The sequence below is a fragment of the Ambystoma mexicanum genome, chromosome 4q (assembly GCF_040938575.1).
Source record: "Ambystoma mexicanum isolate Mex_15411 chromosome 4q, UKY_AmexF1_1, whole genome shotgun sequence".
Classification (NCBI taxonomy): Eukaryota; Metazoa; Chordata; class Amphibia; order Caudata; family Ambystomatidae; genus Ambystoma; species Ambystoma mexicanum.
Genome location: NC_090928.1, coordinates 982,548,413 through 982,564,522, shown reverse-complemented (window position 1 = coordinate 982,564,522; position 16,110 = coordinate 982,548,413). Strand labels below are relative to the sequence as shown.

Sequence of the window (16,110 nt, the reverse complement as noted above, 5' to 3'; positions counted from 1 at the left end):
GACTGCTGCCTCAGAACCCCTGATGAGGTAATGCACTATGACAGGAAAAATCACTATAAATACTTGAAATTTACAGCGCGCCTCTTAAAAGATACAATATATATGTCTAGAATTCGTTCCTCTTCTATATAAATTTCTACTCCCTGTTCTAACCACTTATCTATCTAAGCCATATCAGAATGGCCCTGGATAATCATGAAATGCACTTATCTGCTTGAATAGCAGGAAAAGAAGAGGAGAAGCCTACAGGAGAGGATGTGGTCATAGCAAGGGACAGTGCTAAATGGACTACAGATATCTTGGAACTTGTAGTTTTCTTTAAGGAAAATAAAGAAAAGTGCTGAATAGAAAGACACCTTTTTCAGTTTTTTCCCATGTTATAGTTGCAACTGCTGAAGAGTAATCAAAGAAGTGAAAGCATAATGCTAGCCTCCAGTCTTGTCATAGAATTATAATGAAGAGGTCTCCCTAATGCAAACTGCAAAGGTTCATATCCCTGTGTTTATCCTGGATTGTGCAAAACACTAGCCCTAATTTGCAATTTATTGTTCCTCAAGTCTATGAACTTTTTGGTTAAACACCTTTGAGACAGCCAGTAATATATTTATAAACGGAACCAGAAAGAGCTTTTTTCATATTTTATAGACAAAACCACCTTAGAAAATGCTGACCCAAAATACGTGTTTGCAGAGCCTCACAATGTATTGTTTGGGACAAAGGCTCTTGCATACTTTCATCCAGCATACTTTGGCCTGCCCCTTCCAGAGCCGTGTCACGATTTCATAAGGCCCTCATTAATATTCAAGAAATATATTTGCACACAATGATTCTAAATGTAAGCACATTTATCTCCTGAATATTAATGATGGATATCTTGGAATCCGGTCTGGACAACCTTTGTTTACTGGTGTGCTTGTTATTTATTTTTTAAACAAATAGCAAAGCACTTTCATCTTCCCCAAAAAAGCTGTAGGCGACAAAGAGTCACACCACACGTAGGACTAAGCGCATACATTCAGGGGTCAGTGAAAGGAATCGATCTGGGTGCTTCACAGCTGAAAGACAGGCGACCAATGGCTATTCACGAAAGAGACACCAATCAGAACACTGAGCAGTGGGACCAATTGAAAGCCAAGGCGTAGAGACCAATCAGAAAGCTGGGTCATTGCGCTATGCCCTGGTATCCAATCAGAGGACAAACCGCATAGAGGCAATGGCGATCGTTTTGTTGGATGCTGTTTGCTGTGCGGTAGTGGGTGGCTATTGGGCCGAAGCTTGTTGACTTGAAGCGCTGTGGAGGGGCTGGAGGTGAGTGAGCAAGAGGGGGTGCCTTGTATGCGTGTTTTTTTTTTTTTAGCTTCCCTGGTTTGTGTCTTGTGCGGGCGGTCGATGGTCGAGCATGTGGTGTGTTCATCGTGGCTGTGGATTTAGAGGAGAGCAGTGTACGGTCATTCACTCGACAATGAGCTGGCGCTAGGCAGTGACGTCACAGTGTGCCCTACCTTGTGATCTCTGCTTTGGTTGGCGATTTGTCCTAACTCTGCTAAGCGTATTGAGAAGTTAGGACCAGGTTGCTCTTGTTGAGTGTCACATGGAACTAGTTCTTTAGAGCTGGTTCTGCCGCCGATCATGTGGACATTATAGCAAGCAACGCTTGGCATTCATCGGATTGTTGCTTCCCTAGTAGTGGGAGCTTTAAGCAGTGGGGCGGGGTGTCAACTAGCCTGAGCACTGTACAAAAAGAGTTGGTACACGTTTAGCAGGGGTTGGCTGGTAACTTGACACGCGCTGTCATTTTCTTTGTTTTGAGCACTCGGTAATTAGCCAAGGACATTCCTAGCCATGATGGTGTTGGTGGATTTTTTTGGGCATCGGATGTCTGATGGATAACTTTAAATTTAAATGCCAAAATCCCACAGAGCGACGTGAATCCGTTCTCAAAATGGTAGTACTTGCAAAAAAACCATAAATACGGTATTTTACTCCGTGTTTATACTGAACCAATCGCCACGTTGGTATTTTTGGTGAGGTCCCTATAGCTGTACTGTAGAATTCCTTTTCGTTATGTCTGTTTCAATTTTTGTTTGGGAATGTACACTTTAATCATCTCAAAATGCTGCATTTAGGTGTCGATGACTAATAAAATTTTGTTTGTATCTTTTGATTATCTCATTTACTTCCAATGTGATCCCGGTCTTTGTGGATTCCCTTCTGAAAATGTGTGGAGTCGCCGTTCAGTTATCTCCCATGGAGTATTTAAGCCAACTAGTGTCAAATTAGCAGAACATGGTGCATTTTTAAATAAATTGGGCCGATGACATTGCCCCAAATATTAAATGATTGAAAGACAACATTCAGGTTTCTATTGGTAACTATCAGCATGTAATAACGTCTTCATTCTGGTGTGCAGCTGGTTTTGTGAGACGCTCGTTCATGTCTGGTATACTCCAATTTCCCTGAAATCCCATAACTGGCTCAACACGTCAGACACAATCTTGCTCAAAGTAGCATAGCTAACCCACAAATGTCTGAACAACGCTGCCCCACGCTACCTGGTAGACAGAATATGCAAATACACCCCCAACAGACCCACTAGAACCTCTAACGCAAACCTACTCATAATCCCCGGTTCAAACGCACCAAAATGGGCGGCAACAGCTTCCAGGTGAAGGCACCCCAACACTGGAACGCCCTACCACCTTCCCTCAGGACACCCCAAACCTTTACACACTTTAGATGCAATTATATCCAATGGATAAAGAACAAAGATCACTAATACTCCTACACTACACTGCCACTATCCTAGAATGAATGCTTATCTGCAAATACACTGTAATTGACATGTATAAGATATGTATAAGCAACCTGTAACAACCTTTGAATAACCATTCTGCTCATGCGCCCTCATACCCTCTGGTCTGGTGCGCAATACAAATGAATAAACAAACAAACTAATCTGTTTCCCAGTATGGTTTCTCAGACGGTTTATAGTGATTGTTTCGACAGGCAACATTTTGACAACAAATGTGTAAAAAAAAAAAAAAAAAAAAAAAAAAAAAAAAAAAAAATGCATTAAAAAAATGATGGGGGGGTCTGAGGGTCCCCCCTGCCTCCGTTTTTTTTACCCCTTAACACCCATTTTAGTAAAAAAAAAAAAAAAACTTTACCTAACAAAAAATGTTTTTTCAATGCATTTTTGCCGAAACTTTTGGCATTCTAAACTATGTTTTCGAAACCATGCCTGGATACCATCTGAGACTGGGGCTGGACTGGACCCTGTGGCCGATCAGGAGGAGGACATGATCATGACTTTATTTTTGTAAACAAACATTTATTTCGGTGTTTGTGGCTAACATTATAAGCCTTTAGCACTAGTACACAAACATAATCAATAATTCATCAAATCTATTTAAAATACATCCAGTATTATTTATATATATATATACACACATACATGTAATTCAACCATTCCCAAATATTTTTTTATTAATTGTGTATGGTTTGAAACAATCAGCCATTAACACAATAAACATTTAAAAACGCGCACTGGAAATTAACATTTCCAAATACACATTGATTACAATATATCCAAGGAAGTTTCATTTCTATTTGGTTTTCTGGACCAAAACAATCCTGTTTAAAAAACATTTGTTATAAACCGACCGAAAGATGTAAAACGCAACTCATTAAGAACGTTACAAACTATTACAAGGTGATAGAGATTTGACATAATGACCACAACTTTGCGGGTTCCTAGGAATATTCTTGGCACCTTACTTCTCTACTGGGGAGTAAGTTCAGTTTAAAATGCAACATCTCGTATCTATACTTTCTTGAAGGGTGCTTTTGTAAATAAAAAGGCAATACATTAAAAACTTTGATTTTCATATTGAAGATTATAAGGTGATAATTGCGTAATCCCTGTTTTTTAAATCAAATTTGTTAAACATTTTCTTTTTAACTCTGTTTGGAAAAGCAACCAGATCCTTTCACATATAAGTGCCTAGAACTTCCTCAATTTACTGATTCCAATTCAACTCTTCCCTTAGATCAGAAAAACAAGAAATTGTCACGGGGAAGTAAAAGGCTTCTCAATAGTTGTACTTTTTTCCAATCAGCACGGGCTCGAAGTGAGATCAAACCCACTTCGTGCGTTAGGGCAGTTATTGGAGTCAGTTGCGGTAAAACAAGAATCCTTGTTAGGAGCTGGAAGGAGGTGTCTGTGGACATAGCCCAACTCCGGGCCCAGGACTCGTAACCAGCAGCAGAAGCACCCCCTCTCTGAAGACCCTACCATAGATTTGTCATCCCCGACCGGACCATGTGCATTGAAGAACCTACTGTCGGGGGGGGGGGGGTGGGGGGGGTTGAGAACGACCAGCGATTAACAATGTGTAGGTGAGCGCAAGTGTCTCGCTGAATAAGCTCCCTGCCGGCCTCACTACCCTTACCGTAACACATGATCTTAGCTTGAATGATTGTTCGTGGGGCTTGAGTCTGAATTTGGCACAAGACCCAGAGTCTCCATATTAGCCTGTGCTGCTCACATTCTTTTGATGGGGAAAATGCGTCCTATCGATCTCTCCCATGGCAATTGAACTTTGAATACTCCACTATTGCCAATAAAGGAATGGAAACGAAAACATTCACTTCTCCGGAAAATAAAATTACTGATGCCATGCAATTTGAGCCCATCAACAACGCAATTGAAGCCTGTGATGAGGCTCATTCTACATATAGTGAGACAATTCAACCCCTACCAATACTATCCTTGGCGCGACCCCTACCCGCGTCTTCCATTTACACTAATGGCGCACGAAACACTGCAATTGCAGCTGTCACTGGGAGACCTGAATAAATCAAGACAAAAAGCTGCACGTTTCATTAGATATCATGGAGATGCATTAATGCAAAATAGAGAGAAGGAAATCAATGTTTGGTAGCCCTGTTCGTAAGAGCACAGCAAAAGCCTTGGTGTTGTCAACAGTGCTGACGTTACAAGATGAAGATACTGATACAGCTGTGATGGATATGTGCTGTGTTGCACCGTCGCCTCTCACAAATATCTAATCTCCAAAATTTCTCAGCACAGCCACTACTAGTTTATCAGATTGTGCGGTTGAGCCCTTGACGAGGAAGACCTCTATGCATTCATTATAAAACGAAAGGCCTTCCACACAGAAGCCTGTTGCCTCGATAAGGAACCTTGCATTGCCGTCAGCGATCCTGGCTCCTGCCAACGAAGAAATGAGAAGGGAGATGAGCAGCATGACCCGGGACTTGAACCATGAAAGTGTGACGACTCCCCCAACCCACACTCGCTGACCACAATTTGGAATTGCAAAACATCCTCATGGTCGCCCTGACAGTCTCCCTTACGCCATTTATCAAACTATATAAGACATAACAGCGAGGCTATGAGAGATCAAGCAACACTCTTAATCCGCACTAAACAAATACACTTGGAAGCATTTATATGAAAAGTCCAACTGCGACTGGATACAGAGGCGGAGCAATCCTCACTATGGCAAGCAAGGCTGTTTGATCTTGCTAGAGGTGAACACACAGACAAAAATGTATTGATGGTGGCTGTGCTAGAAACTGCAAAAGTCCTACAACATGACAATGCTCGGGCGCGAGGAACTATGATTCCTACGTACCTCATGGCAGATCCTGCTAAAGAGAGACCAGTAAAAAGCGGGAAAGTTAACCAAGACCAAATAAACAGACAAACTTTCTAATCAGGTGACTACCACACAAATGAATGATGGATCTAGCGTGACTACTTCCAATGGCCTGACTGCTCCCGGCGCTGACATTAGTCAGACTTTAATATAAGTACCCAATGCTGAGGCGAACCTGACCAATTTTGTGACAGGAACCACAAGCCGAATATCAACTAAAGGATTCTAATCCCACCAGTAGTTGTTGACGTGAATATTTCTACTTCCGGACGCAGTAATGATAACAGACCGACAGACTAAAGAAGTCTTCCGATAGAGGGCCTGACTCGAATACCTGACTGCACAACGATGATATTTCAAAACGGGCGACACAACATACCTCGGCTGTTCCAAAAAAAGTGAAATAAGAAAACAAAAAACTGACACATGTCAGCAAACCAAGATCAAACAGATCCAGATCCTTCCTGAGAAATTTGAAATTACCGCCTTCTACACCACATCCAATATTGCCTGTCATCAATGGCACACTACCGACTAATGTGGTATGCAACGCACAATCACAATGGATCAGCCCCAGCACGGTGAATGCCTCCACAGAGGAAGCAAATACCACTAAGGCCCTAATGGATCCATCTACGTACACTATTGATTTGTCATCAAAGACCACTGAATCATTACATCAATATGAGTTGTCGTTTGAAGATATTTCGGACACAGAGATTGCAAGGTCCATATGTGTTATGGATTCCTCAGATCCCACTATTCCAGCTCAAGACATCTTCACATCCAGAGATGACCATTTCTCTTTCTCTACATTGGCAGAGAAACAAGCTCATACACGGACCTTTAATGACGCCAATATGAAATCAATGGAAAAACTCACCTCGGTACCCGGAATCCACTAAAAGATGCCTGACTTTGAATACACAATGCGTAATCTGCGGCACAATGCAGTGTTCATAGAAAGACTTGACAAAATAGCGGACAGACTGATCCTAAATAGGTCTAATGTTATAAAACGTCTACCTGCTGTCCCAAGGCTACAAGAGATCAGATCGAAGGACATTAAGAGAGTACAGTTTATGCAGGCAGCGAGAACGGATTGGGCCAAACTTCATCTAACCTTTGAAAAAATGTTATCCTAGAACAGCGTGAGGCATTGATGCTCTTTGGATTTGACACAACCCCATCACCCCTATCTAAGTGTGAGAATGAAGAGAACCGTACAGACATGCTGATCCGCTTCGACACCAGAGACAGAAAAGCTCAAAGAATAATATTAAACCGACAAAGATGGAAAAGGTCCAAGCATCAAACCACAACCTCTCTGAAGATGCCTAGAACCCAACTACAGCAACCTGCTTCGCAACTATCATCGTGCAACTCTATGCCATGGAAGCTGTACTCGTGGAACACGAGAGGCTTTGTTCATCTTTTCGACGAAGAATCCTCTATCTGTATCCATAATATACTCGGTCTCCAAGACGCATGGCTTTGCCATCAACCCCGCCCTCCCCCCGATGGTTATACTATCCTCTTCAACACAGCTATTGTCCGTACAGTAGGTCACCCGTTGTCTGGGCTACTGACCCTAATAAAAATGGGAAGTAATAGTGTGATCGAAGAAACGCCGTATTGAATCCTCTCGCCCGGATCACACTGATAAAGACGTGGCAGACCCATGACTCACCAGATGAATATATTGCAATTCAATATCTACTGGAACCCAGTGGCAGTGAATGACAGTTTCTTCATTGATGCAATCATCCGAGCAATTGATGGATTTAGTGAATCGCAACCATGACATCATTTTCACCCTGACCTGAATCTACATCTGTTCAAAATGCCGGGGATTCAAGTACCGGAAAGTGATCTCCCAGAACTAAAGGCATCCATCAATCCTCCATCATTCTTATTAAAGGACCGGTGAAGGGCGACATTCCCCCCGTGCCGACTTGGCACAAGGGCACTACTGAAACTTTTTTGAATTTATATTTTTATTTCAGCTGCATTATTACCAGAACTGGAATCGATGTAAATTAATGACACCACAAAAAGCGACCATAAAATGCTAACTCTCTTCTGGAACTCTCTGCAAGAGGGAAGACCGCCGATTAACCTCCCGAGCCTATGTCTAGACAATGGTCTGACTAGACTACGGATCGATGCTCAGGATGTGCAATCCAATTCATCAACTTTTCTTAATAGTGCTGGAGCAGGACTAACGCAGCTGAATTATGGCTCGATACTCGCTCCTTTTTTAAACAGGCAAAGAGAACAGCTGCAACTACGAACAGTCTATAGCCATGTATACCACCGGGAATTTGTCATAAAAAGAAAACGGAAATTCCAGGAGCTAAGGGAAATGCTCCTTTTACCCACAGACCAGAAAGAGAATATGAAGAAAAACATCAGACAAATTTAAAACTGGTTACTGATGACCAAGATGCTGAGAGTATGATATTAGCGTTGGCCAATCGCACATCATTGTACTACGATAATTGCTAAACTGATAACCTAACCAAGCAATGGTACTTAACTCGATGGTGCCAGAACTAACATGGGGGTTGCATTTCTCAACACTTTTTGCAAAACCAACCCCCAAAAAACGGAAGTACCAAACTACTTCACGAAAACTGTCTTCTACTGAATCTGAAGTGCTACACCAAGACATACACGATATGGAACCTGACCTGGGGCAGAGACCCGATTCTTATGCAAATTAAACAGCTGAATGGCTCCCATGCTCCTGGTCCTGATGGATTATCTAATTACCATTTTAAACAATCCTGAAGGTTGGGCCGATTTTGATTGATTTATTTTGAAATTGATTTTTTTTTGTTCTTGTTTTTTTGTCATCATGTATTCGAGGTGATCTGTGAATCGAGGCAGGTGCCAGCGACCTTATTTCCCATATACAAACTAGGCGAGAGATCGCTACCCTCAAATGCCCATCGCCTTATTGGAACCGCTGAGGGAGCTGTTTGCAGCAATGTTACTTAAACAGCTAACTGCCTAGATAAGACTCGCGCAATAAAGCGATCCTCGTCAAGCCGGCTTCATTAAGGGGGTATGCACAAATGTCAACTTATTAATTCTCAACCTCCTCAAACCTGAGGCAATAAACGCAAAGACCAATCTTTGTGATATTTATAGACCTAAAACAGGCCTTTGACTCAGTTGACCAAGATATCTTTTGGGACAAATGGAAACAATGGTGGTACCCAGAAGACACATTGGCAGCCCTTGGAGCACTATACTCCAATACATCAGTGACAGTGCGCCTATCTGTAAAGGGATTGGTGACGAAGAAAATCATCACAAAGATGGGACTGAAACGGACATGCCCCTTGGCGGTAACTCTATTAACCCTGTACATACCAGACATCGCAAAAGACGTGTGAGCCTTCCCACCTTTTTCGAATGGCACCCCAGTACCATGGCCAATCTATGCAGACGATCTAGTCCTGCTGGACAAAACCCAGGTAGGTCTGCAGAGACGATTAGACGGATTCGCTGCATATGTAGATACCAACAACTCAACGGTCCACACTGATAAGCCACAAGTCATGACTTTTTCATCCTTGCAGGGAGGAAAATGGAAATCACTTGCAATCCATCTTCACTCCATTCCACTCACACAAGTTCACACATATAAACATCGAGGAATTCATCTGAACTCCAGTGTTTGCAAACCATATTGGGAGGATATCCTGCGAGCTAAAACTCTATCGTTAGCCCGCCAAGGACTTATACTGCATACAAAATACTGCAAATTCTCCATGTGATCTCTACATACTTTTTACCGTTCAAGTCGTCCCCAGCCTATGTTATGGAGCGGGAGCTATGTTAAACCTAGCCTATCACACCAGGTATAGGCTGAAAGGCCTATTCTGGCAAAAGGACCTAGCTTTACCTAGGTCTCTTCTGATACCAAGAATATGTTTTGAAATAGGCCTACAAACCCTACATTCCCAAGTCCTATGGACATTTTCTGCAAAACTATTGTGGACGACGACATTCCTGCAATTAAAATCCTAAGAACACACTGGCCTACGTCTCACAACTTGATGCTAAACAACTGGAAAACTTTGTGTAGAGTGGGTCAATGCATTGGAGAGTTCATTAGATATACTAAAACAAAATGCACTTGCAATAAAGAAAAAAATTCAAAATGAAGAATGGATACTGACTCTGAATTTAAAAGCTTCATATTGTCCTCTGGAAGCCGGAAAATTAAACTGCCTGCATACCCCAACTCTTCCCATCGCAGAATGCGATTTTTGTGATTTAGGCTCAATTTACTGCCCACACGTGAACTCTTGAGTAAAACGAAACAATTGGGAGACTTACCAAATACATGTCGTTTTTGTCAAACAACCAACCGATTGAGTCATTCCAGCATCTTGTGACGAAATGTGAAGCTATCTCTGAAAGAAGACACACATACTCTCCATCACTATGCCTACAGCAGAGGAATTGGAATTTCATCTTATTGAGTGAGGAAAAAACAGTGATCTTGTAGTTCTCTGGGTTTTGGAGTGAAATATCGAAGTCCAAGGGCATTAACGATTCACTGGACAAGAATCTCCCCGAGTGTTCTGTTAATTGGCCGATCTTTGATTTTTAAGTTTGTAATAAACCTAAACTTACATTTAAAAAAAAATCCTTTTCCAAAATTCAGCTCTTTCCCAAGAATTGGGCAACAAACCAGTTTCCATTCCGTAAAGCAGACGATGAACTGTCCTTTTGATGGTAAAACTTAACAATAGAAAATGTGCCTGTTTTTCTGCTATGCCCTATCAAAGACCATTCATTCAGTAATATTTAACCTAATTTTTGTTTTCAGTTTGTTGAAGTCTACCTGATTTGTTCTCCTTGCAAAGATGGCGACTCCCAAATATTGAACATTTTGGATCACTTTCTGTATGATCTAAAAACCAGTTACATGTCAACTTCCTTAATTTAGTGCAATTTAACATTTTAGATTTATTTACATTTAAAAGAAGATACAATGTTAAAAAATGTTTTTAAAAAATGAGCGTTAGTCGCTGCCAAGGCTCTTTTGTACACCAATAGGAGTCGGGTCATATAAAACATTGTCTGGATAAGCCAGCTGGGGGGGCAGGGAGTCAATTGATATTTTTCTAAAAATAGCTCCAAGGTCGCTTGTATGTATGTTAAATAAAAAAGGTGCAAAAACGCAACCTTGGCATGAACCCCGATGGGTTTTATTCCATCATGTTCAATTACCCCTTTGGTCTGAACAAACCCTTATTTCTGTGTAAAATGCGAGCAGCATACTAAGGATCCCCCAAGAGCATCCTTCAGTTTTTCCCAGAGTATACCCCTATTTGTGCAGTCAAAGGCCTGTGTGATATCTAAAAAGGCACAATAAAGAACTTTTCCCTGAGCTTGCAATTCTGTTCAATACAGACCCGATCTGAAGCCTGATTGGAATGTATCTAGACATCCAGTCGAGGATGCCCACTGCTGCAATTCCTTAAGTATGAGCGCCCCAAAAATGTTCCTAGAGGTGTCCAAAAGAGAAATTGGATGATAATTCCTAGAGAGTAATTTATCTATTTTTTTTGTAAGTCTTTTTTTATTAAAATTGTTCTAAAGAACAAGTAGGAACAATGCAGACTTAATACATTAGAACATTATGAATACATTCTTATGTGTTTTTGTCTTCCTCCCTCCTTCCATCCCTCTTTATTTTTTAATTTGTAACTCTTTATAATTTTCCTCCTCCCTCTTCCCACTCTGATCCTTTAAAACATATCTTGTGGAAGTCCACTATTGAATAGAAGTGGCAGGCAACAAAACAATCAAGGGTAAGAGTGAATTGGCAGGAGGGAAAAGAAGGGGAAGAAAAGGAAAGAAAAAATACAAATCATTGAAAACATCCCATATGACAACATCATTTTTGAGCTACCTCAACCTCTGATACCTTACTTTCTCCCTGCTTGAAAGGATAGAGGGGTCATGTAGTCAGTCATCAATAGATGGTCTTGCATCACTCTTCCATCTTAAAATGTGCTTCTTAGCAACCATCAATGCTCTATTATGTCCAGATGACTTGGTTGCCTCTGGTCAAGCTTGATTCCTGCCCCTCCCTCCACCTCATTTGAGTTTGTGGGAAGTGGACATGAGTCAGAAGTCATGTTTTATAATAATATGCACCCCAGGAGGTGACCTAGCGCTTGGGACAGCCTTCCTGAGTGTTTGCACCCATTATTGTAATTTAACCAATGTAGCCAAGAAATAAGTACTTTGGACTCAGAGACCCCATTCTAATGCATTACTCAGAAATATGCAATTGCCAATGAGGGTAGTAGGTTAATATATTTTTAATATTTCATCTATCTTCTACAAGCTCTAATTTGCACTGCACATGCCATAATAAAAGCAACTACGAAATAGCAGTTCTTTTCATACGTATGGTAATGTGCTATGTGAGTGAAGAGCATGGTTTTACATTAGTAGAGAAAAGAACAAGTGATCATTTTAGTTTAGCTGTTTGAGTGATCTGGGATTTATACTGTTATGCTATGTTGAGCTATGTAGTGGTGTAACATACCAAACGCCTTTAGTCTCAAAATGCGCACAGCAAGACTTCCACATTTAACTTGCGCTTTAGGGAAAGATGTGCTGCACACAAACCGACCACTGTTCCTGTCCAGCGGGCCTGCTTATCTCTCTCTTGCTTCTGCTCTGGGATTTGTGACCAATCTCTCCCCAGCCCCCAACACCTGAGTCTGCTGATTGCCGTGAGAACAACCCCTCTCCCTTAATTCAGATGCCTATATGTAACACGGGAATCAAACCTCTGCATCACATCCACCGTTTGGAAGGTTAAAGCTTAACGATTAGTGTTCCCTGGTCTGTTGAACATATGACATTCCTATGTGCAAACTTACAAAAGACGGGTGTAGTCTGTTGGCTGGTTGTCTATACTATAGTAACGGGCCTTCTGTTGAACGGGAGAAGCATGTCAATAACTTCCACACACTCTTAACTGTGCGTGTGCATTTTGGTGCTTCCTGTCCTTTGACTGCTTATCAGATCTGAATGCTGTAAAACGCATCTTTTGTACTTTGTACGTGCTGTTTAAGACAGGAAGTTGCCACTTGCGGTTAGGTTTATCTGCTGGAAGGGGAAGCTACAATTTCCTGGGCTCTTGCAACATATGCTTTCTACAGCACATCTCTGCCTGTGCTCCTTGTCAAAAACACGTGCATTATTTGGAAGTGTGTACCTTGTGGTCAACTAACATTTACCGCCAAATGCTATTAACTGTTTCATCTGTAAAGTCGCCTGATGTGTGACCAACTGTCTTACCAGGCTCCTTGTCCATAACACAGAGGAGAAAATCAGCAGACACCCGGAGATCCAAAGGAAGCCTACCAAGCACACACATTAATGGAGTACAAGGGAGTGACAAATCCACTAGTAGGTCTATCCTCTGAATGACAGCTTCCCAGAAACGGGCAACTTTTGCACATGACCAAAACCTGTGTAAGCCTGTTCCAACATCTGATTTACAATTCCAACACGTGTCATCTTGAATAAGTTTGCAACGTTTCATCTTTGAATGGGACCAATAAATACAATGTATCCCCTTCTGATCTGTCTATATAATGTCTACATGGTCCTACACAAATCTGGTTGCATTCACTATCCGAAAGATCAAAACCTAAGTCTGAACTCCATATTCCCCTTCCACATTCAGATAACACATTTCCTTTTGGTGTAAGAAGCTCGTATAAAGTGGAGGCTGATTTTAGACAAGTGCAATATTGGGGGGGGGGGGGGGAGGGAGACACTGTACAGTAGCATACAATGGTGCAAATAATAATTCAGAAATTCCACAAAGTACACCATTACTGCATACTTCTGACAATTTCAGCTTATTTAAATCTCAGGAACTCCCAACTAAGAATGGGCATCCCATCGAAAATGTGCCCAATTTTCCAGGTACCCAAAGACTGCAAAGAAGGCCACGATAAGGAGCGATTATTAGATTGAATTACTGAGTTTCCCCCAGGTAGGTGACTCCAAGTTCAGAAGGTGTTTTATCCCTGAGATCTGTTTTTCTTCCAATCTTTAAGGACACGCAGAACAAAAGGAGGAGTTTTATCAATATTTAGTTTCTTATCCATACTTAGGAGACAATCTATTCTAGGGGAACTGGACTAACAGAAGATTTCTCTATTACAATTGCAACCCAATTCGGGCAAGTCTCTGCATCACCCCTCAGCCAGAAGTGCAGTGTGCGAAGGGAAAAGGCTCTTTATATCAAAGGGATATTTGGAAAACCAAATCCTCCCAAGCCTACAGGTTTCATTAGTATAGCTCTAGGGATTCTAGATCTGCCCTCCTTCTCCCCTCAGAAAGTCCCGGAAAACGTTGCAGTCGCGCGTATTAAGCTTCCAGTTTACGGGAGTGGGAGCATACTGAAACCATAAAGTAGCTTTGGAAGTAGTCCTCTTAATAACATTTTTTGACCCACGTCAGGTTCAGTCTACTCCATTTGAGACACCATATGGGTTATTGCTGCAAGTTTAGCATGGATATTACAAGTCAACAGTGTATTTAATTGCACAGAGATTTGTATAGCTTATTTAAATCCATTATCGGCCCACGTATCCTGTTCAACAACCAGGAGGTCTCTAACTGCCAGTACTCACTCAGTGTTCCGGATGACGAAGCAGCTGGATCCCTGCAGGCCAGGTAGTCGTGGAACCTGGGCTAGCCCTAGCTCGGGTCTCCTCTCATGAGGGAGAACCTCTTTTAGATTTGCCCCTCTGCTGATTCCAAAATCACCAGACAAAAGGGAAAAATCAAATGAGAGGGCGAGAACAAGACACAGCTGTAACTCAGGCTGCAAAGCAAACAAACAAGATTAGACCAAACTATCTTAATTCAAGTATGTGCAACAGCTATTCATATCAAGAGACCAGCCTATGTGATATAGTACGATCTTGGATCAACCCGTGGGTAGGAGATGCTGGGACTTCAACTCGATCCACCCTCTCTAAGATAGGAGACAGGAAGCGAATGGCCGTGTTTTTATACTGTGGCTAATTATGGTCAAACGTGCAGTGGAGCTATAATGTATGGACCGTCTGGAACAGTGTATGGACCATAATGGGAAAGTTGTATTGATAAGGAGTACAATCCTGGAAGAAAAAATGTGTATAGGAAGGGAATGTTAGTAACTGCACCTGAGGGACACACTAGGTACGGGTTGGTGCAGTATATAATTTCCTGCAAGGCGTCCAGCTAGTGCACAATGCTGTTCTGTAGAGGTACTCGGAGGAATGTCCCAAATCCTAGCGTATGTATCCAGGTGGTAACAGGCGTTAGAAACAGTTAACAAAAGAGGAGTGCAGGTAATGAGAGGGTATGCACAATCTTGAGTTCTTTTTACCAGCGGAACATGATTGTGCCGAACTAGATGCAACAATCGTGTTGGAAAGTTCATAGCGCAACACAATGACTATTAAAGGGGAAAGGAAACTAACAAGGTCGATACCGTTTCAGTAACAGTCGTCCGTGAGGCGGAAAGGCAGTCTGTAGAAACGGGCAAGGTTATTATAGCGCGGTCATCAGAAGTACCAATTCAGCAGGCAAAAGGAAGGAAACAAGGCAGGGAATCGAAGCTTTGATGGTGTCAGAATCCAGAGGAAACGCTGAACTTGCCTATAATCAGAAGCACTAGTGTTCCAGAAGCTTTTAAAGCATATCGACGGCATAGAGCACCGCACGAAAGAGTACGCTTGTGATGCCATGTGACGGCTTTAATGCCCTGCCATATAATGCGGTTACGCTGTGCATGTCTATTTACGCTGCTGTGACTGTCTCCATGGCAACTTCCATTGTTGATAGAACGGAGCCGCCACGTAACGGGATGGACAGGATTCCTTTCTCGGAGGCAGTGCTGTCTTGGAGGACTCGCAACCCACTGTAACCGCATCCACCCCCAAAGGCGCCGCCACACCCCTGGAGGCATGTAAGCGCCGCAGAAGCACTGGAGCGTGTATGTTGGACAAGGGCTCCCATGTCCTGTTCTCGGGACCGTAACCCCTCCAGTCCACCAGGTAGTACGGGGCACATGCTCTGAATTCCATATCCAAAATGGCTGCTACCACAAACTCTTCGGAACCATTTGCAACAAACCCGGAGCAGGACGCAAAGGAAATGGTAGGTAGAAAAACACCTAGAGCTTCTTATTGACGGGACTCGAGGTCCCAGAGCATTATCCGACCGTTAATGCTAAACCCGTTATCACAAACGAACGGTCATGGAAAAATATTTATCACAAGTTCCCATAAATATGGTATCTAGGTACTACTCATGCACTCCCTATTAAGAACACCCTGTCCCTGCCTACGAAAAACCTTCTCTCCCTAGGCTGTGG

The 16,110-nt window shown here is 42.3% G+C and overlaps 1 protein-coding gene across 1 annotated transcript in view; it reads left to right on the top strand.

Moving 5' to 3' along the window:
• The first annotated feature begins 1,127 nt into the window (after positions 1-1,127).
• The window catches only part of ANGEL2 (angel homolog 2), a 680,936-nt gene continuing 665,953 nt past the window's right edge, over positions 1,128-16,110 (top strand). The window contains exon 1 of the mRNA XM_069608547.1: positions 1,128-1,308. The gene's annotated coding sequence lies outside the window, so the exon portion shown is untranslated. The remainder of the gene's footprint in view (positions 1,309-16,110) is intronic.